The sequence below is a fragment of the Vipera berus genome, assembly GCF_964194415.1.
Source record: "Vipera berus genome assembly, chromosome: 3".
In the NCBI taxonomy this organism is placed as follows: domain Eukaryota; kingdom Metazoa; phylum Chordata; class Lepidosauria; order Squamata; family Viperidae; genus Vipera; species Vipera berus.
In genome coordinates, this window is record NC_138204.1 from 162,632,818 (window position 1) to 162,654,281 (window position 21,464).

Consider the following 21,464-nt stretch of genomic DNA (forward strand, 5'->3'; position numbering starts at 1 on the left):
CATCAAGGGTGCCTATGGGGGCCTGGGCAGGAGTGGGACAGATCTGAGGGTCTCCGGCAGAAGGAGGGTCTCTGGGCCAGGACCAAGGCAGCAGGGGCTGTTCCCTCACTGTTTCCAGGATGGCTTCGCGGGCCGCATGAAACCACTTCACGGGCCGGATCCGGCCCCCGGGCCTTGTGTTTGACATGTCTGCTCTAGCGTATGAAATCTATCAATATTGGAATTACTTAAATGAATTATTATATAATATAAATAAATGTATATCTGGATGGCTACAACACATTATTCATATGTGTTCCTTGTCAATGTTAGAATATTTAGTTATATCTCTGAAAATTCGCTATTATGTTTCATGTTTTCACATTTTTCCTTTAGCATTTAATAAAAAGAATGAAGGGAACAACAACAAATCTTGTAGCGTTTATTAAATATTGTTAAATTATTATTTCTATACAGAAACATGTTTGGGGGAAAAATCTATTCCTATTTGGAACAGTTGAGTCCAAATGGTGTAGTATAATGTTTATGTGTGTATGTGTGTGTGTATTTGTGTATGTGTCTTATACAGTATATAAGACCATTGCTTACAAAATAACATACCATCTCATGCAAGACAAAGTTTATATTGGTTTGCATTTTTTAAAGTTCTCATAACTACTTATTCACTTATATGTTGAATAAAATTACTGAAATTATGATGCCACACTAAAAAAAACTGTAGAAACAGATTGAGTGGATGTTACACTTAAACCAAATGTGCACAAAATTCAGGAGAGATATCATTATTTGAAGCTAGCATCTAAACTGAAAGAGTGATTACAGATGAATTAAAATGAGCTTAATTCTGTAGCATTTCTCTATTGCTTGTGAAGCAATCTACAGACAGTTTTCAAGCAGATTCTCAACAACATATAGAATAAATGATGATTATTAAACATTGCAGTCTCAGCTGTGATCTAGATGGATCTAAAGAAAATGCAGTGATACTATCTGAAGACTAAAGGAAGAAGAGAATTGCATGACAGGACAGCTGCAAGAAGTTTGAATTGTTTTTGAGTTCAAGAAAAAGAATAATTATGGGGGGAAAAATAAAAAAACCCTTGCACATCAGAAAAGTAAACTATACATTGAAATACTATCAGCACTCACAGTATTAAAGCAATACCATATTCAGCACCAGCTGTTGATAGCTAGCTTACTCTTCTAGCAGATTGTTTGCTGTTTACTCTTGGTTCTTTCAGGTGATTTTTACAAGCTTAAAATGAATTGACCTCAGTCTATTTCTCGGGAGCTATTCAGGTTATTTATTTATTTATTTATTTTATTACATTTATATACCGCCCTTTCCTGAAGGACTCAGGGCGGTTTACAGGGTGATTAAAAAACCAAGATACAAAAGTTAAAAACAAATTTAAAAAAAAATATATTTGTCCCTGCATAAATAAAACCCCAGTTAAAATAAGATTAATCCTCAGCCTGGGCCAGAGAGCTTGAAGAGCCAGGTCTTCAGGCCCCGGCGGAATGAACGGAGGTCGGGGGCAGTCCTCAGCTCCACTGGCAGCTGGTTCCAAAGGGCAGGCGCCCCCACTGAGAAGGCCCTATCCCTGGGTGTTACCCGCCGGCAATCTCTTACCGGTGGCACCCTGAGAAGACCCTCCCTGTGAGAGCGCACTGGACGAATTTAATTTAATTTAATAACATTTATATACCGCCCTTCTCCCTGAGGACTCAGGGCGGTTCACAGGGCAGAATAAAATAGCAAATACAAACATTAAAAAAGATTAAACAATTGCCCTAGTTAAAAACAATATAAATACAACGCTAAAACCCCCAGAAAAATTAAAAAGCGAAAGATAAAACAACCCCAACACACCCCCCTCAGGCTAGGCCGGCTTGTACAAACAAAAATGTCTTGAGATCGCGACGAAAGGAGCGAAGATCGGGCGCCGTCCGGAGCTCTACCGGTAGCTGATTCCACAGCTCCGGAGCGCCCACAGAGAAGGATCTCCCCCTGGGGGCCACCAATCGACATTCTCTGATCGGTGGCACCCTGAGGAGACCCTCTCTGTGGGAACGCACAGGGCGCAGGGAGCTTGATGCCGGCAGCAGATGTTCCCTGAGGTACTCCGGCCCCATGCCATGGAGTGCTTTGAATACCGTTACCAGTACCTTGAATCTCACCCGGAAGACAACTGGCAACCAATGCAGCTCACGGAGCAGAGGTGTAACGTGGGAGTATCGGGAGACTCCCAACACCACTCTCGCGGCTGCATTCTGTACCAGTTGGAGCTTCCGAGTGGTCCTCAAGGGCAGCCCCATGTAGAGAGCGTTGCAGTAGTCCAGACGAGAGGACACGAGCGCATGAGTGACCGTGCATAGATCATCCCGGCTAAGATAGGGCCGCAACTGACGCACCAGGCGAACCTGTGCGAAGGCCCCCCTAGTCACGGCTCCTATATGATCTTCCAAGGCGAGCCGTGAATCTAGGAGGACCCCCAAGTTGCGAGCCCTATCTACGGGGGGTAATAATTCACCCCCCATAACTAGAGGTGGAATGTCCGAATAAACCCGGGATGAAGATATGCAAAGCCACTCAGTCTTGTCGGGGTTGAGCTGGAGTCTGTTCCTCCCCATCCAGACCCGAACCGCCTCCAGGCAACGGGACATCACGTTGAGGGCATCACTGGGGTGGTTTGGGGTCGAAAAGAAAAGTTGGGTATCATCAGCGTACTGATGATACCCAACTCCAAAGCCACGAATGATCTCACCCAGCGGCTTCATGTAGATGTTGAACAGGAGAGGCGAGAGGACCGACCCCTGAGGAACTCCACAAATGAGAGACCTCGCGGTCGACCTCTGCCCCCCTGCCAACACCGACTGCGAACGTCCCAAGAGATAGGAGGAGAACCACTGTAAAACTGTGCCTCCCACTCCCAATCCCCTGAGACGCCGCAGCAAGATACCATGGTCGATGGTATCGAAAGCCGCCGAGAGGTCTAATAGGACTAGGACAGAGGAATGCCCCCTGTCCCGAGCCCTCCAGAGATCATTCACCAGCGCGACCAATGCCGTCTCCGTGCTGTGCCCGGGCCTGAAACCCGATTGGTACGGGTCTAGATAATCCGCTTCATCCAGGACCAGAGGGAGCTGATGCGCCACCACACTCTCAACAACCTTCGCAAGAAAGCGAAGGTTGGAGACAGGACGAAAGTTGTTCAATACAGCCGGGTCCAGAGCAGGCTTCTTGAGGAGAGGCCTCACCACCGCCTCCTTCAAGACGGTGGGGAAGATACCCTCACTCAAAGAAGCCGATATAACTGCCTGGAACCAGCTGCGTGTCCTCTCCCTGGCTGCATAAACCAGCCAGGAAGGGCACGGGTCCAGTAAACATGTGGTGGTGCTCAGCCTCCCCATGATCCTGTCCACTTCCTCCGGAGTCACAGAATCAAACTCCTCCCAGATGATATCGACAAGACCACCCGTGTCCTGATCGTCAGACTCTGCCCAGTCAGAGTCCAAACCGGTCCGAATCCGAGCGATTTTGTCCGACAGATGTTGGTTAAACTCCTCGGCACGTCCCTGCAAGGGATCCTCCCTCACCTCCTGATTTAGGAGGGAGCGAGTCACCCTAAACAGGGCAGCCGGGCGATTATCTGCGGACGCAATAAGGGTGGCGAAGTGGTTGGACCTCGCCTCCCTAATTGCAGCGAGATAAGACCTAATAAAGGCTCTTAGTCGCAATCGGTCGGGTTCAGATCGGCTGGACCTCCAACCGCTCTCTAGGCCCCGTCTCCGACGCTTCATCTCCCGGAGCTCCGCAGAAAACCATGGAGCCCGACGGGATCTGCATCGGGTCAGGGGCCGCAAGGGTACAACTCGGTCAAGGGCCTCAGTGGCCGTCCTTTCCCAGGCTTCCACTAAGGCCTCGGCCGAGCTGTGAGCGAGGGAGGCAGGTGGGGACCCCAGCGCCGCCTGGAACCTCTGGGGATCCATTAAGCGTCTGGGGCGGTACCATTTAAGTGGTTCCAAGCACCCACGGCGGGGGGTGGCAAAACGGAAGACCAGCCGCAGGAGATGATGATCGGTCCATGACAGGGGCATAATAATTGGAGAGCCCCCACCAAGATCATCTAACCACCGTCCAGACAAGAAAACAAGGTCAAGGGTGTGGCCTCCTTCATGAGTCGGTCCCGTAATTACTTGCGTCAGGTCCATGGCCGTCATGGAAGCCATGAACTCCCGAGCCAACTCAGATGATCCTCCCAGCGATGGTAGGTTGAAGTCCCCCAAAACTATAAGTTTCGGGAACTCAACCACCAGCCCAGAGAGGACATCAAGCAGCTCAGGCAGGGCTGCTGCTGCGTGACTAGGCGAAAGGTACACCAGCAGCAAGCCCAACTGCGCACCAGGGCCGCATCTCAAAAAGAGAGACTCACACCCGACTGTCTGGGGAACGGTGGCCTCCCGCGGACACAAGGTCTCCCTCACAACAACAGCCACTCCCCCACCCCTACCCCGAGCCCGAGGCCGGTGCAGCACCCGGAAACCTGGTGGGCAAAGATCAACCAGAGGAACACCGCCCTCTGGGCCCAACCAGGTCTCCGTGATGCAAGCCAGGTCAGCCTGCTCACCCTCGACCAAGTCTCGAACGAGAGGAGCCTTATTAACGACCGACCTGGCATTCAAATACACCAGCCGGAGCTCAGGAGGCTGCACATCCTCACTCCCGGGACCTCGGGGCGGAACCAGAGGGTCGGAGTGCCTCACCGCTTGTAAGCAGCGGAGAGGCCTTCCCTGAGACCGATACGGCCCTCTGTTCCTACACCTGCTGCCATTCCCTATCGTCGTGGGAATGGACAATCCCACGACTGGCCCTGGAGCCCCAGAAGCAGCCGACCCCCGCTCCTCCCCTCCGCGATCAGCCTCAGCACTAGCCTGAACAAAGGTAGTTGGACTGCCCCCCTCGTCCAAACAACCAAAAAAAGAACCCTCCCTCCTCCCTAACCCCCAAAAAAATTTTGACAAAAAACAAATCAAGGACCTCCTGTTAGGTTTACGTCGGAGGCCCGTAACCGTGCCCGGCCATCTCTCAGGATCCCAATAGATGGGACCTTCCTCGAGATTATACTCGGCTGGAAAGGCGGGCCGCCTCCAGGAAGGGGGAGCACCCCTGAGGGCGAGCAAGTCCGTAGAGGAGTACCTAAAACAAGGCATAAAGCAGTCCAGATATAGGCAGTCCATAATCAGTTGATTTAAGGAGGAACCAAACAGAGAGCAAATAGATGTCCCGAGCCTCCACCCAGCCACTGCCACTCAGCTGGGTGTCACCCCAGGACAGGCCAACCACCGCCCTCTCACGACAGTTGGAGAGCCTATACCAGGGGGGAATAGTCCGAAACATCCATCCTGGGTACAGCATGTCCCCTAGAGCTCTCACCTCTAGGGGCAGCAGATGTAAGTTCAGGCCACCCTCTCACTGTGGGCAGTACCCAGGGAACTCTGAATCCTTTGGGGCCGATATGTGAATGGCAATAGAGGACAGTCCGAAGGCAGGGATGAAATAGTGTATTACATCATCAAAGTCTGCACTACTGGGTGGCCAAATCCTCCGCTGCTCTGTCCTTCGAAAAAGTTGATCATGGCCAATTCTGCAATCATTGGGGTCTTCCAAATTATCTAGTTCTTTTAGGTCCACAAATCCAATGGCACCAACCAAAGTCACAACTGGTGTCACGGGAAACATAGATCTTTCAAGGGACCACTGGGCTCCACTGGGATCCACCGGCATTAACCGGCTAGCCCAGGAACCCTCGAGGCCACCAACAGCAGTAAGAGTACCAGGCCATCCAAAAAGAGCAAAGCAGGCAGAGGAAACAATAAGTTGATTACAGCGTCGCCGCTGAGCCACCAGGGCCACCGCCACCACCGGAGCGTTGCTGCAGACGCCGCCGCCATTGCTGCCGCCGCCAGGACGCTGATGGAGCCGAGAATAAACAATCGATGGAAAGGGAGGTCTAAAGCGGCCCCGGCACAACGCCGCCGCCGCCGCCATCCCCGTCGCCATCCAAGCGAGCCAGGAACGCCGCCGCCGCCACAGCCGAGGGAGACCAGGCCGACCACAGGAGCGGCCCGAACGGCCCGAAACGCCTCCACCGAAACCGCCAGAAGCGAGGGACCATCCGAAGGCCAGCTCCGCAACCGCCGAGGACGCCCAGCGAACGGTCGATGGAAAGGCAGGCCCAGGACAGCCCCGGAAAACGCCGCCGCTGCCGCCGTCCCCGTCGTCTCCGGAACGTACCAACAACGCCGCCGTCGCCACAGCCGAGGGAGAGCCGCGAAAGACCAAGCCGGCCACAGAAGCGGTCCGGAACGGCCTGAAACGCCTCCACCAAGGCCACCAGGGCCGCCAGCAGCTAGGGACCTCCCGTGAACGCCGGGTCCGACACCGCCGAAGACGCCGCCGCCGAAGCTGCCGGCCGCCGCAACCACCAGGCCCGCGAAAACGACCTGAAAAACGCCCGAGAGAGCAGGTAGGCGCCGCCAACATCCAGTCGAAAAAACGGCAGAGCTGGCAGCTAACGGAGTCCAAAACCTTCATCCTTCAGCTGCCTAAACAATTGCGCTCACTATCCCCCCAACCCAGAGGGTGTAAACACCCCTGGGGGGCTCCTAGGACACCTATTTTCTGAGACTTGCAGAGCTCACTCAAACAGATCCGCCTGCACGTCCGCTTGATGCCGGCAGCAGGTGTTCCCTCAGATATCCCGGACCCAAGCCATTTAGGGCTTTATAGGTCATCACCAGCACCTTGAATCTCACCCGGAGGGCAACCGGAAGTCAATGCAGCTCGCGGAGTAGAGGTGTTACATGGGAGTATCGGGAAACCCCCATCACAACTCGTGCGGCCGCATTCTGCACCAGCTGAAGCCTCCGAGTGGTCCTCAAGGGCAGCCCCATGTAGAGAGCGTTGCAGTACTCTAAACGGGAGGTCACGAGCGCATGAGTTATGTGGACTATCTTTTTTTTGAACTGGAGATATCTGTCAACTCTACAATGAACCTGGCTGCAGTCATTTTGCTCGTTCTAGTTTGCCACAAGAATGGGAGGGGGTGTGGAGGATTTCTACTAGTGTAAACATTTACTGTCCGTGTAAACCAAGGTCATTTCTGTCAGTTAGATGGAGGGGGTGTGAGCCTTTTGGTTAAAAAGCCTGCCAAACTATTCTTTAGGGAAACGTAGTCTATTGCATAGCACTGGGGTGGGAAGTTCTACTTTTTAATAGTGTGTCTCTTGAGAAGGAATTTCAGACTTGGTTTCACTTTTGACTGTGCTGACACTATGTAGCCAATAAATATGTTCTTTGAAGAAACTTCTAGCTTCAGAGTTCTGATTTGCTTGGTCTCCTATATCGGAACCATGACAATATCATCGGGTTGTTGGCTCAAAACATCTTCCAATCCACCTTAAATTCCTTTTATGGATTTTCCCAGGTTTGATTAATTAGTTTATACTGCAACTACTATTTCAGTACTCTTCAAGTGGTATAGTAGTTAAACATTTGCTTAACATGCAAAGGGTCACTGATTTGAAACCATTTTCACTTTTAAATTTATTTACTATTTTTTTTTCCTTTCCCTGGGCTACAACTTCACTGTTCATTTGTTTTTAACAGCCACTGATTCATTGTTTCATTGTTTTTGCTGTCACTTCTGAGGCAGAAGGGTTTTACTTCAGTTCCCAAGGGCTTCACGGTAGTTAATCATTTAGGCTATTTTTGAGTTGGGGGGAAAAAGCAAACCAAAACCAAAGATAGAAATAGAAAAAGCTCCAGCGTTAGTGTTCAGATTTTTTTTAAAGAGCCAGAAGTGGCTATTTTAGGGAAAGAAAAATGTTAACACACTTTCTTTTTTGCCAGATATTGAATTGGTCAGCTTCTACAAGTTAGGAAAAATGATACAACCACTGTACTATTGAAATGTTTATTAATTGCAGAAGTCAGAGACCCAGATCTGGGGAAATGCAAGAGAGGCATTCCTATCACGGTGGCCAGTAGCCAATTGAACTGCAGTTTTGTTTAGAAGAAATTAAAGCTCAACAGGCAATTGGACTGATGCTAAAGCTGCCAAAATATGGAAGACATTATTTTAAATGAAGGGCAGGAATGTAGGCAAAGGTCACTTTCACAATGGGCTCCCATACAGATGATGGCATTATTTCTTCCTGCCTTCTAAAAATGCTTGGTGACCTGAATTTGCAAGGGGAGCAACCTGGCAATGTGGATATGCCCAGTGTAATTTGACATTTATTTCTTCTCCAAAATCAAATTGTTACTATTTAAACCAAAGGGCAAAAACATAGCAAATGCATAGGAAGCAGCTGCCTTTGGGGCCATAGGTATAGGGTTTTCTCTTGCTGTCTAAACTTGTCTGATCACATGTAGTAGAGCAATCATATCTGGCCTGAAAAAAATGTAAACCTATAGACAAGAGGCCTATTCATGGATTACTGCCTTGTCGTGGCGAAGGGGCTTGCGTAATTCAATGAAGCTATGAGCTATGCTGTGCAGGGCCACCCAAGATGGACACGTCATAGCAGATAGTTCTCACAAAACGTGATCCACTGGAGAAGGAAATGGCAACCCACTCCAGTATCATTGCCATGAAAACCCCATGGACAGTACCAAAAGGAAAAAAGATATGACGCCGGAAGATGAGCCCATCAGGTCGGAATGCATCCAAAATGCTACTGTGGAAGAGCAGAGAGCTAGTATTAGTACTGCCAGAAAGAATGAAGCGACTGAACCAAAGCCAAAAGGATGCTCAGTTGTGAATGTATCTGGTGGTGAAAGGAAAGTCCGATGCTGTAAAGATTTTTTTTACATAGGAACCTGGAATGTAAGATCCATGAATCAAGGCAAGCGGGACGTGGTCAAACAAGAGATGACAAGACTGAACATCGACATCTTAGGAATCAGCAAACTAAAATGGACAGGAATGGGTGAATTTAATTCAGATGACCATCAGATATACTACTGCGGCCAAGAATTCCTCAAAAGAAATAGAGTAGCCTTCATAGTCAATAAAAGAGTAGGGAAAGCAATACTCTGATACAATCCCCAAAATGACAGAATGATCTCAGTTCGAATCCAAGGCAAACCATTCAATATCACAGTAGTCCAAGTCTATGCCCCAACCACCGGTGCTGAAGAGAATGAAATTGACAGGTTCTATGAAGCCCTATTCGATCAGAAGATCGGCAGTTTGGCGGTTCGAATCCCGACTGCCATGTAACAGAGTGAGTGCCTGTTATTCGTCCCAGCTTCTGCCAACCTAGCAGTTCGAAAGCACGTAAAAAATGCAAGTAGAAAAATAGGGACCACTACAGTGAGGAGGTAACAGCATTCCGTGTGCCTTTGGCATCAAGTCATGCCGGCCACATGATCACGGAGACATCCTCGGAAAAACGCTGGCTCTTCGGCTTTGAAACAGAGATGAGCACCAGCCCCTAGAGTTGGAAACGACTAGCACACATGTGCGGGTGAAACTTTACCTTTACCTATAAAGCCCTACAGGGACGCGGTGGCTCAGTGGGTTAGGACGCTGAGCTTGTCGATCAGAAGGTCGGCAGTTTGGCGGGTCGAATCCCGAGTGCCGCGTAACAGAGTGAGCGCCTGTTACTCGTCCCAGCTTCTGTCCACCTAGCAGTTCGAAAGCACGTAAAAATGCAAGTAGAAAAATAGGGACCGCTACGGTGGGAAGGTAACAGCATTCCGTGCACCTTTGGTGTCTAGTCATGCCAGCCACATGACCACGGAGACGTCCTCGGACAAACGCTGGCTCTTCGGCTATGAAACGGAGATAAGCACCGGCTCCTAGAGTCGGAAACGACTAGCATGCATGTGCGGGGGAACCTTTACCTTTACCTTTACCTTTATGAAGCCCTACAGCACCTTATAGAACTAACACCAAAAGATGATGTCCTAATATTCATGGGGGATTGAAATGCTAAAGTAGGAAGCCAAAAGATAAATGGAATAACAGGCAAGTTTGGCCTTGGAGTACAAAATGAAGCAAGGCACAAGCTGACAGAATTTTGTCAAGAGAATACGATGGTCATAGCAAACACTCTTTTCCAACAACCCAAGAGACGGCTGTACACATGGACATCACCAGATAGTCAACACAGAAATCAGACTATGTGCTCTGCAGCCAAAAATGGAAAAGCTCTATGCAGTCAGTAAAAACAAGACCAGGAGCTGACTGTGGCTCAGACCATGAGCTTCTTGTTGCAAAATTTAGGCTTAAACTGAAGAAAGTAGAGAAAAGCACTAGGCCACTCAGGTATGAATTAAATCATATCCCTGATGAATATACAGTAGAGGTGACAAATAGATTTAAGGAATTAGATCTGATAGACAGAGTGCCTGAAGAACTATGAATGGAGCTTCGCAACATTGTATGAGAAATAGCAACTAAAACCATCCCAAAGAAAAAGAAATGCAACAAAGCAAAATGGCTGTCTGAGAAAGCTTTGCAAATAGCTGAGGAAAGGAAGGAAGCGAAAGGCAAGGGAGAAAAAGAAAGATACGCCCAATTGAATGCAGAATTCCAGGGAAAAGCTAGAAGAGATAAGAATGCCTTCTTAAATGAACAGTGCAAAGAAATAGAAGAAAACAATAGAATAGGGAGGACCAGAGATCTCTTCAAGAAAATTGGAGACATGAAAGGAACATTTCATGCAAAAATGGGCATGATAAAGGACCAAAATGGCAGGAGCCTAACAGAGGCAGAAAATATTAAGAAGAGGTGGCAAAATTACACAGAAGAACTATACAAGAATGAGCTTAACATCCCTGATAACCATGATGAGGTGGTCACTGACCTCTAGCCAGACATCCTAGAATGTGAAGTGAAATGGGCCTTAGGAAAGCTGAGCAACAACAAAGCTAAGGGAGGTGACAGTATTCCACCTGAGCTATTCAAAAATCTTAAAAGACGATGCAGTAAGAGTGCTACACTCAATTTGCCAGCAAATTTGGAAAAGTCAACAGTGGCTACAGGATTGAATAAGATCAGTCTACATTCCAATTCCAAAGAAAGGCAGTGCCAAAGAATGTTTAAACTATCGCACCATTGCAATCATTTCACATGCTAGTAAAGTTATGCTTAAAATCCTACAAGCTAGACTCCAGCAGTATGTGGATCGAGAGCTACCAGAAGTACAGGAAGGATTTCGAAGAGCCAGAGGAACTATTGCCAACATATGCTGGATCATGGAGAAAGCTAGGGAGTTCCAGAAAAACATCTACTTCTGCTTCATTAACTATGCTAAAGCCTTTGATTGTGTGGATCATAACAAGCTGTTACAACTTCTTAAAGAGATGGGAGTACCAGACTATCTTATTTGTCTCTTGAGAAACCTATATGCGAGTCAAGAAGCAACAGTGAGAACTGGACACGGAACCACTGATTGGTTCAAAATTGGGAAAGGAGTCCGGCAAGGCTGTAGACTGTCACCCTGCCTGTTTAACTTATATGCAGAGAACATCATGAGAAAGGCAGGCTAGATGAATCAAAAGTTGGAATTAAGATTGCTGGAAGAAGTATCAACAACCTAAGATATGCAGATGATACCACTCTAATGGCAGAAAGTGAAGTGGAACTAAAGAGCCTATTGTTGAGAGTGAAGAAGGAGAGTGCAAAAGTTGGGTTGAAACTTAACATTAAGAAAACCAAGATCATGGCATCCGGCCCTCTCAATTCCTGGCAAATAGATGGGGAGGAAATGAAGGTAGTGACAGATTTTATTTTCCTGGGCTCCAAGATAACCGCAGACGGGGACTGCAGCCAAGAAATTAAAAGATGCTTGCTGCTCAGGAGGAAAGCCATGGCAAATCTAGACAGCACACTTAAAAACAGAGACATCACCCTGTCAACAAAAGTGCGTATAGTCAAGGCTATGTTCTTCCCAGTTGCAATGTATGGCAGTGAAAGGTGGACCATAAGAAAGGCTGAGCGCCAAAGAATTGAAGACTTTGAACTGTGGTGCTGGAGAAGACTCCTGCGAGTCCCTTGCACTGCAAGGTGATCAAACCGGTCAGTCTTAGAGGAGATCAACCCTGACTGCTCTTTAGAAGGTCAGATCCTGAAGTTGAAACTCAAATACTTTGGCCACCTAATGAGAAGGAAGGACTCACTGGAGAAGAGCCTAATGCTGGGAAACGTTGAGGGCAAGAGAAGAAGGGTACGACAGAGAATGAGGTGGCTGGCTGGAGTCACTGAAGCAGTAGGCATGAGCCTAAATGGACTCCAGAAGATGGTAGAGGACAGGAAGGCCTGGAGGAATGTTGTCCATGGGGTCGCGATGGGTCGGACATGACTTTGCAACTAACAACAACATAGGTAAGAGGAAAGAATTATAACTTTCTGTATTTTTCTGCTGCCCTGTCAGCCAGAATTTTGCAGCCCAGACATGATAGCCTAAACAGGGAAGCCCAATAACACATGATTGTACTAGAAGCCCAGAAAGAAGGAAGAAATAAGTGAGATGGTTGCCTCATTCCCCTCTTGCTTCTGAGCAAGCTGTTGCATTGGTGACAGCAGCATGGGTAGAAGATGGAACACTCACTCATTGCTGGCTGATGCCTTCTGGGTCTTCTCTTTCATGGAATGAATGAGGGGAGAAATAATAGGCATTTGATATTAGGACTGCAAGAAAACATAAGACCACTAGATGCACGCAAAAAACCCCAACAGAAATCTGTTTTGTTCCAATCTGTTAATCAGACTGGTTTTTTTCAGCCCGGTTATATTCCAGCTTTTCCTAAGGCAAGGTTTTTCAGACAACTAAGTGTAGTTAGAGGTCTTCTGAGGGAAGGGATGTGAGTTTGGGGGGTGGGACTGAGCAGGAGGAAGAAGGAATGTTTTTGACCACTGAGAAGGTGAGGGGAGATACCCACAGGATTTTTCTACTGTAATGGTAGTAGAAAAACATGTGCCCTTCCTCAACTCTTTTTCTTCCCTATCATAATTTGTCATAGGCTCATGGAAGGAGGGTTCCAAAACCAAATGTTTTGCTATTGGAGCTCCATCTGATATATTTCCTTTGGGAGCCAAACAGCAATACTTATTAATAACCTATTTTGTTCCCTCCACATCTTGGCTGGATCACTAAAAAATGTCTAGATGGGGGAGGAGGGATTAAGCAGTGGTGGGATTCAAATATGTGAACAACTGGCTCTCTGTGTGGATGCTGCTTCCGGAAGTCCATTCTGGGCCTGGGCAGCAAAAAAATAGCTACCGGTTCTGCCGAAATGGTGCGAACTAGCTGAATCCCACCACTGGGCTTAAGAGTTCTTGTATCCTGTTCCTGTATCTCTTTCCTCCAATCTAATAGTTATCTGGAATTATGCAACTCAGATATGGCACACCTAAATACTTAGGTAGGACATGTATCTTTTGTTCCTATAATAGAAGGGTGTCAAACTGCCAGCCCACGGGCCGGACATGTCATCCGGAAGCCTTGCCCACCCCATTGCCGGCAATGGCAAAATAGTCCCGATACATCTTGCAATGTCACGTGACGTCGCAAGTTTGACATGTCTACTGTAATATAATTCCCTGGAATAATACTGTTAAGATACAGGAACAACCACCTCTTTTTTTCAATTGACTTATCACACATATTCTTCTCAGTTTTTTTAAAGAACTAACTAGGTATGCTGGAACCTGTCTCCAACTATAAGGCATTCTATGACCTCTTGTGGTTTAATTTTTTTTTTTAAAATCTTCCTAACACCAAACCCTCAGAATGAATTCTTCCCTCTCTTCCTTCTTAAGGTGACTTAGACTTGGATGTCACATTTTCACCAGTCACCCTGTGTCCCTCTACCACTATTGCAATTTTTACATTCTATTTTACTTTCAAATCTGCTTGCAGCCAATTAACAGAGTAACTTTGAAATTAATTTTCTATTGACTTTTAGTGTAACCACTATACTGTTCCTTTAAGCTCTTACAAATTCAGTGTGAAATCAATTTTAACATATAGCTTTTAAATCATTTGAATTTCCATTTTCAAGGCTTGCAAAATACTTTGGTTGATCCATCCCATCCAGAAAACAATCCACATATCTCTCAGCAAGATGGTGCTTTACAGAAAGTACTACATCGTCATTTGTAATAATTAACTTCATAAATACAAACCAGAACTGAAATGCCATTTTCATCTCAAAAAAAAAAAAACCAAGGCAAAAAGGGAGATGGGAAAATTATCTATATTTTCATTACCAAAGAAGATTTCAGAGGAGGCACGTCAAAGTGATTAGTTCACTGACATTAGACAAAAGTTTTTATCTTGTGCCATATTTTTCATCCAGGTGCTGTTGCTCATCACTCTGAGTGTCATATTAAGTACTTTAAAGACATGTTCTAATTCCTGTCAGGCAGCCTTATGTGATGTGAAGTATCACTAGATTGTCCATGAATGTAATTAATTGATCAGCACCTGAGTGTTTAGTTCAAATTGCCTTTCTTTGCTTGAGGGCAAGATTGTTCAGATACCTGATTAGTAAATCCAATCTGGATTCTTCATAGCCATCTATTTTAGAGAGTGAGAGACAGAGACATCTTTTTTTCTTTACCTGGCTACTTCCTTCTATGAAGGAGCAAAGATCAAGAAAACTAAGATGGAGTATCTTTTTTGTTTCACTTGAAAGAAACCACCTGCTTCTTTTTTTAGCATTTCAGTTTTGAAATCCAAAGGACTAACAAATCTGGATATTTGCCACTTGGATTGCTTGTTAATATCAGAGGTGGAGGGGATAAATCAAGATTTTAAATGCTGAGGGATCTTGGAAATTGTAATTCAGCAATATGTTGAAGATTCCCATAGGGCTGAAAACACACTGTCAGCCCAATATTATACAATCTTCTTCTTTAGAAAGCTGAAAATGGTACAAAAAAGGCATTGGTGATTACATTGCTGATACCAATTGCTGATACAACATATGTTGTATTATGTAGGACAAATAAGAAAACTATACAGGCAAGCCTTATTCTTGTTGATATGTTGTGACTGAATGTACAAGGAGCAAGTCTATATGCATATATCAGCATATGATTGAGTCCTTTAACATATGCCAAAAATCTGCATAAATAGGGAATGTTGCATGGAAAAAGGGGTGGAGATTTAATTAAGGGGCTACAGCTTCCATCTTGATTTTTTTTTAATTCTTCCCTTGGATGCCAGACATATGACTATTGGGGTTTGGTTAGATTACATAATCCTCCAAAGTCCTCTGCATTTTTCAGTTTTGTTAATATATATTCTCAATAATTTCCTTTTAAAAATTCCAGGAAGAGACTATTTTAGAATAAGCAAATTAAAGTATAACTTCCTCCCACAGATTACCAATAATGTACTGTAAGTTAAATTTCAGTCCAAAAATGGTTATATCTCTGTATTCTGATATATTATTATACTCATTAATTTCAAGTTCAAATCACCAAAACTGTTTTTTTAAATAAGAGAAGTAAGTCCAGAATGGAAACCGTGAGCAATTTAAAGCTAATTATTATTATCTACTTGTTCTTTACTTCTTGACAGGAGCAAAAGGCAGTATTAGTTCCCCTTTGACACATTAGAAGCTTCTTTTCAAGGCACTTAGAGCTTTCTGAGAATCATGGAAAGATTCAATAAAATCATGGAATCAAAAGGCTTAACTTTAGATAAAAGTTTATTTGTGGGGAAAAAAACCTCTCTTAAGTTTGGCTTCCATTGTGCTTAGTGGGACCTGCATGCATATATTTCCATTTAACATTTTTCCCTCTTCTAATTACCCTTATAAGCCAGCAAGTTGAACTGGTTATAACATAGCTTCTCACTCCTAAATCAATGTTTAGGTTTTCCTATAGATATATTTTGAAGGACATGGAAAGATGAAAGTTGGAAGAGTTGTAACCTTGAAGTTACAGCTAAATAATTGAAAATATATTCAAATGGAGCAGAACATTGGAAGGACAAAATTTGTTCAATCAAAATTTGTCCATTGTTATATATGCCAACAGTCTTCAAAAATTTAGGATACCTTCTAAGGCAGAAGTGAGTTGGCCTTGAGAATTGCCTACACAGACACTGACACACACAAAAAACTAATCCCTCTTCTTCCTTCCAATCAGGGGGTCTGTCAATCAAACTAAATTACTTGAGAACAAAATTAAAATCTATTCACTTGCCTGCTTCCTTCTAACCTAAAATGCTGCAGTCATGGGTGACAGTTTTCATAGAGGAATTTCAATGCAATAGTGAAAGCATCTCAAAGAAGAATCTACCCTTTTTTTGAAGATAGCTCTATAGTAGTTACATTTTGCAGAAAGAGACTGATTTCCATTTATACAACTGAATACAACATTCCATATGAAAGCAACAATGTCTGAGTTTGTAACTTTTACACTAAAGGGTATCTGGGTAGTATCAAGAAATAAGTAATAGCAATAATATTACTAAGTTAATGGAGCTAGTATGGTCATTGGCTTTCATAAATTCTTTTTTTTAAAAAAAAACCTAGAACCTCAGCCATTTTATTTAAAATGTATATATATAAGGGACAATATCCCTTAGTTACCTTCTACAGTTACACAGGAGTATAGCTGACAGGAAGCCTTGATACACTTAGATTTTAGCAAACCAGGTATCACAGGAGAAACTGCTTCATTTCTGGGTTCACTATTGCTAAATAATAAAGTCATAACTGGCTCAGTTGGAAAAATAATATATCAATTCATTGTTTGCTTCACTTCACTGGTGTTCCATTATTATTTCTTCTGATTCTGATTTCAGATTGTGATCTTCTTGGGGTAGGGTCCTAGCTCATGATTTTTTAAAAAAATTGTAAAATATTCTTACCTTCAATGAAAGAAATGTGGATAGTGGATATTTTTAATATAAATGCACTACAAATGTGTTTATGTAATTATTTTGAAATGTTTGTTCTCTTTACAGTTTGCTTTTATTATTGTTATTCAGATGAACTGTGACCCATTTTGGATATTAAAATTTTGTGGAAAAGCAAAATGAAAATAAATTGATTTATCTCAAGGACAGCAAGAAGCAACTGAATTTTAACAGCTATTGTCACTACTTGGCACCAATAGGGAAACTGGTGTACATGTCATTCTACATGATACCTATAACAAATTAAGTTTCAACTAACAAATAAATTAGGAGAGAGTAAAATATAACCAAGAGAATGGCTATGACTGCATGGTAAAAGCAGTGTCCCCTTTTGTAATGTGTGTTATAATGAAAAATTGTAAATCTAATTGCTAAAAGCTACAATGGCATAAAAATATGCTGTGATCTTTCTGTCTATCTCCCCAACATCAAAAAGTTATACCTCATGCCAATGTAAAACTTAAATTATTGCTTAACCTGTGTCTCAATGGATTTGTTTGTTTATGCAACCATGTAAATAAATAACTCACAAAATAGCCAGTTAATATTTACAACAGCTATCCTGATTAGGAATTCTGAAAGATATTTACCTTAAACTTTAATAAAAGAATCTCACAGCATATTACTCAAATACAAATCTTTTCAGACAGACTTTTCCATCTTGATTGCCTTAAGTGTATTAAATTCAGCTTCCATAGACCCCACCTCCTGTGACTTTCGGCTACAAAACCCAACACATTTAAGGACACCAAATTAGGAAAATAAAATATAAATAATATGCCTTGCAAAAAACACACTTAAAAGAGAATGAGAATCTTAACCACAAGTATCAAGAATATAAGACAACTTGAATAAAAATCCCTTCAGCTAATTTATTGCAAGAATTTGTTTTAAACACAAAAATAGGCCATAAATTAGTTATTATGATTTATCTATGCTCTAATTGGCAAAGACAGTTCAGCACCAATCTAATAATTTAATATTACATATCTTGTGGGAAATTAAGAACATACTATTTGTTTTTAATGTTGGTATAAGACAAATTAAATAGATTAACAAATATAGATGGGTCTCCAAGATACATGTATCAATCAGTCATTAAAAAGTATTGTCAGTTAAAAAGCAAACAAAATGCCTACTTTTTCTTTTTTATTTGTTTATTTATTTTGCCCCCTTAAGTCAGTTTAGACATGATTAGACAGAAAGGAAAAAAAAAAGATATATGGTAACCGCAAAGATGGAAAAATAATGAAATACCCACAGTAGATAGATTATCAAATTGATAGAGCTTGGGGAAATGGCAAAGCTGATCAGTTTGGTCAGGGGAAAACCCAATAAGACTTTTTTTTTAAAAAAAAAAAAAAAAGATTGGAAGCCTTATGTCCACCATATATGAAAAAAGAAAAGTCAGAACTTGTTATGTAGTGGGCTTTTGGAATATCACCACGTGCTTTCCTGGAGAACTAACGGTTCTCCAGCAACTCAGACAGGACGTCTCCAGTCCTGCTATTGGTCAACTTTGGGCGGCAAGTATAGCTTCAATCCGATTGGTTAATACCATAGGGCCTGGCTATATATTGAGGCAGGGTGACTCCAATCTCTCAGTACAGTTTCTGCTTAAATAAAGTATGTGTTTGTCTGTACTCCTCTGCGTGTTCCCGTTCCTGCTCATCAGAGCCCATGACATAATAGAACTAATGATTTATGGATATGGGAATTAATAAAGAGGGCAGGAAAAAAGTAAGATGGCAATTATTGAATAGTAAGAAAGACAGAAGTCAAAAATTGATGGTTTTTTAATTTCTTTTTGCTTATATCTTTTTTCTTTTCATTTTTTTATTTCTATGATACTGTAAAATTCTAATAAAACATTTTTTAAAAAGGAAACCTCTGGCCTATGTTGTTTTTAAAACAAACTACAACTCATTTTAAGTTGTACTACAATTGTTCCTTTTTCTTTGAGCCTCTTCCTTTGAAATACTATTGCCAAATTGCCATGACATTCTATGGCTTTTACATGGCAGAAATTCCTATTAAGTGCAATCAAGCTTGCTCTCAATTACACTTAATGGACTCTTGCTTTCAAGTGCAGTAAGCACATAAAGAATTACATTCTGGCATTGCATTTTTTGACCCAGAAATCAGTCCCATTGAATTTACCTGGCTTCCTCTCTAAGATAAGTGAACTTAGGGTAGAAACTTAGTCAATTTGTCAAGATTTGAAAGCAAAGGAACAGTTATTTTTCTACTCTCGTGTTTCCCTGAAAATAAGACCTACCCAAAAATAAGCCCTAGTTTGATTTTTAGGGGTGGGCCTAATATAAGCCCTACTCCAAAAATAAGCCCTAATTTTTTTGGGGGGCACATACCTAAAAATCAAGCTGGGGGCGTGGAACTTATCATTGCAGCCAGGCCTCCCATGGATCGAGACTTTCCCTGCTGGCCCACATCTTCTGTGCCTGAAGGAGCAGCTTCTTTCTACAGCTGAGAATGGAGCTCCAGCCTGCATTTCACAGTCAGAGGCCTTTCCAGAAGGCCTGTGTAGCTGAGAACCGAGCTATGGATTTAATCCATAGCTTGGTTCTTGGCTGCACGGGCCTTCTGGAAAGGTCTCTGAACTGCAGAATGAAGCTGCTCCTTAGGTCACAGAAGAAGTGGGCTGTTGGTGCCACAATGGAGAGGTGAATGGAAAAGACACCCCCCCCAAAAAAAAATAAGACAAAAAAGGCAAATAAAATAAAATAAGACCGGGTATTATTTTCAGGGAAACACGGTCCTAAACACTGGGCAGGAAGCTGCTAAATGGCTATTAAACATTACTCATAATAATGAATTGAAATTGGAAAGTAATTCTTTTTTTAAAAACAAAACAAAACAGGATTACATAAATTAGATGTGTGGATTGTTTCTCTCTTTCTAAGAATATCAGCTCTAGGGAAAAGCCAACAGTATTTCACACAATTTAAAAGGTGATTATCGTGAAAGAAACACTAATGCTTTTTTAAAAAAATAATAATAAAACATCCTATGTGTAGCATAAAGATACTTCATGTGCAGCTTGGGAAATTACCTTTGATTTACTTGGGGATGGGTTGGATAATTCACAATATGTGCCTCTACACCAGTAAACAATCATTCCCATGATAATTATATATCCCTCTTTCTCCAATACTACTTAAACTGCAACTTTTCCTTTGCTGGAATTTGCAGCATACTATGAGAAATAAGTGATTTTTCCAGATAATTAAAAAGATAAGATGCCTCCGTAGGAAATGACAAAAAGTCAACATCATTTCAGTGCCTACCCCCTTTTCATGCACAGTTCCTCAGTGTATTACATTTTGCTTTGGGTGTGTGGGCAGGATTGTGCAGTTTCCTGTTTGAATTTCCAAGTTCAATCAATTTTGAATCACATTCTAGAAAGAACTCTTTTCAGCAATTTATTTTATAGTATTTTATTAATTTTCTATTATTACAATTCATTAGCGCTTAGTGAACAATGTGTTGTCTGGGTTGATTTGTTTTGCTTAGTAATACAAGTTAAGTTCTTACTCTGTCTCCTGTTTTTCCAGCCACTGATAAAATAAGTTCCATGTTTGAAAATATTCTGTATCTTCTTTTTCTTTGATTGTCAATGTAAGTCTATTCATTTCAGCACAGTCCAGTATTTTCTTGATTATCTCTTCATCCAATGATGTTTTTTAATTTTTCCAGTGCTGAGAAAATAAAATCCTTGATATACACTTTGTTTATCTTTTTTTTTCTGGAATTATACCTAATTTAAAAAGTTCAGGTTTAAAGTCTACGTGTTTCCCTAACATCTTTTCTAACCAACTATGTATTTTTTGTCCAAATTTTATTTTGCTTTAACACATGTCCACCACAAGTGATAATATGCACCAGGATTTTGATTACATTTCCAACATTTACTAGACATATTTTTAAAGATTTTTGTTAATCTAACAGGTGGAAGATACCATCTATAAAACATTTTATATAAGTATTCTTTATATGAAATTGCCATTGTCAATTTATAGTTTCTTTCCCAAAGATTTTGCCATTCCTCTAATTCTATACTGTATCCAAAATTTCAGCGTTTAAAGTGGCACAACTGACATATCTGTTAGCTTTATAATAACCATAAATTAATCTACAGTACAATACAAATATAGTATTAAATATTTATTACATTTATAAGACTGTGAATCTATCTTATTTCTTAACTAATCTTTCATAGTATTAACTTATCTGAAAATGCAATTAGAATTGGTCTATTATATTTCCAGTGTTTAGAGTAACTATAATTATGCCAAAATTATAATGAAAAGATATATTCTCTTGTTAGTTACATATTGTTGAAAATGTATTCAGAAATCCAGCAAATCAAGAAAATAAGAAAGTCACAGGTTCTAGTCCAGCTCAAAGACAATGATTTGCATGTTGTATTAAATGCAATTTCCAACAGTTTAATAGGACTCAAGTAATTACAGGAGTATGGACATCTGTATTAA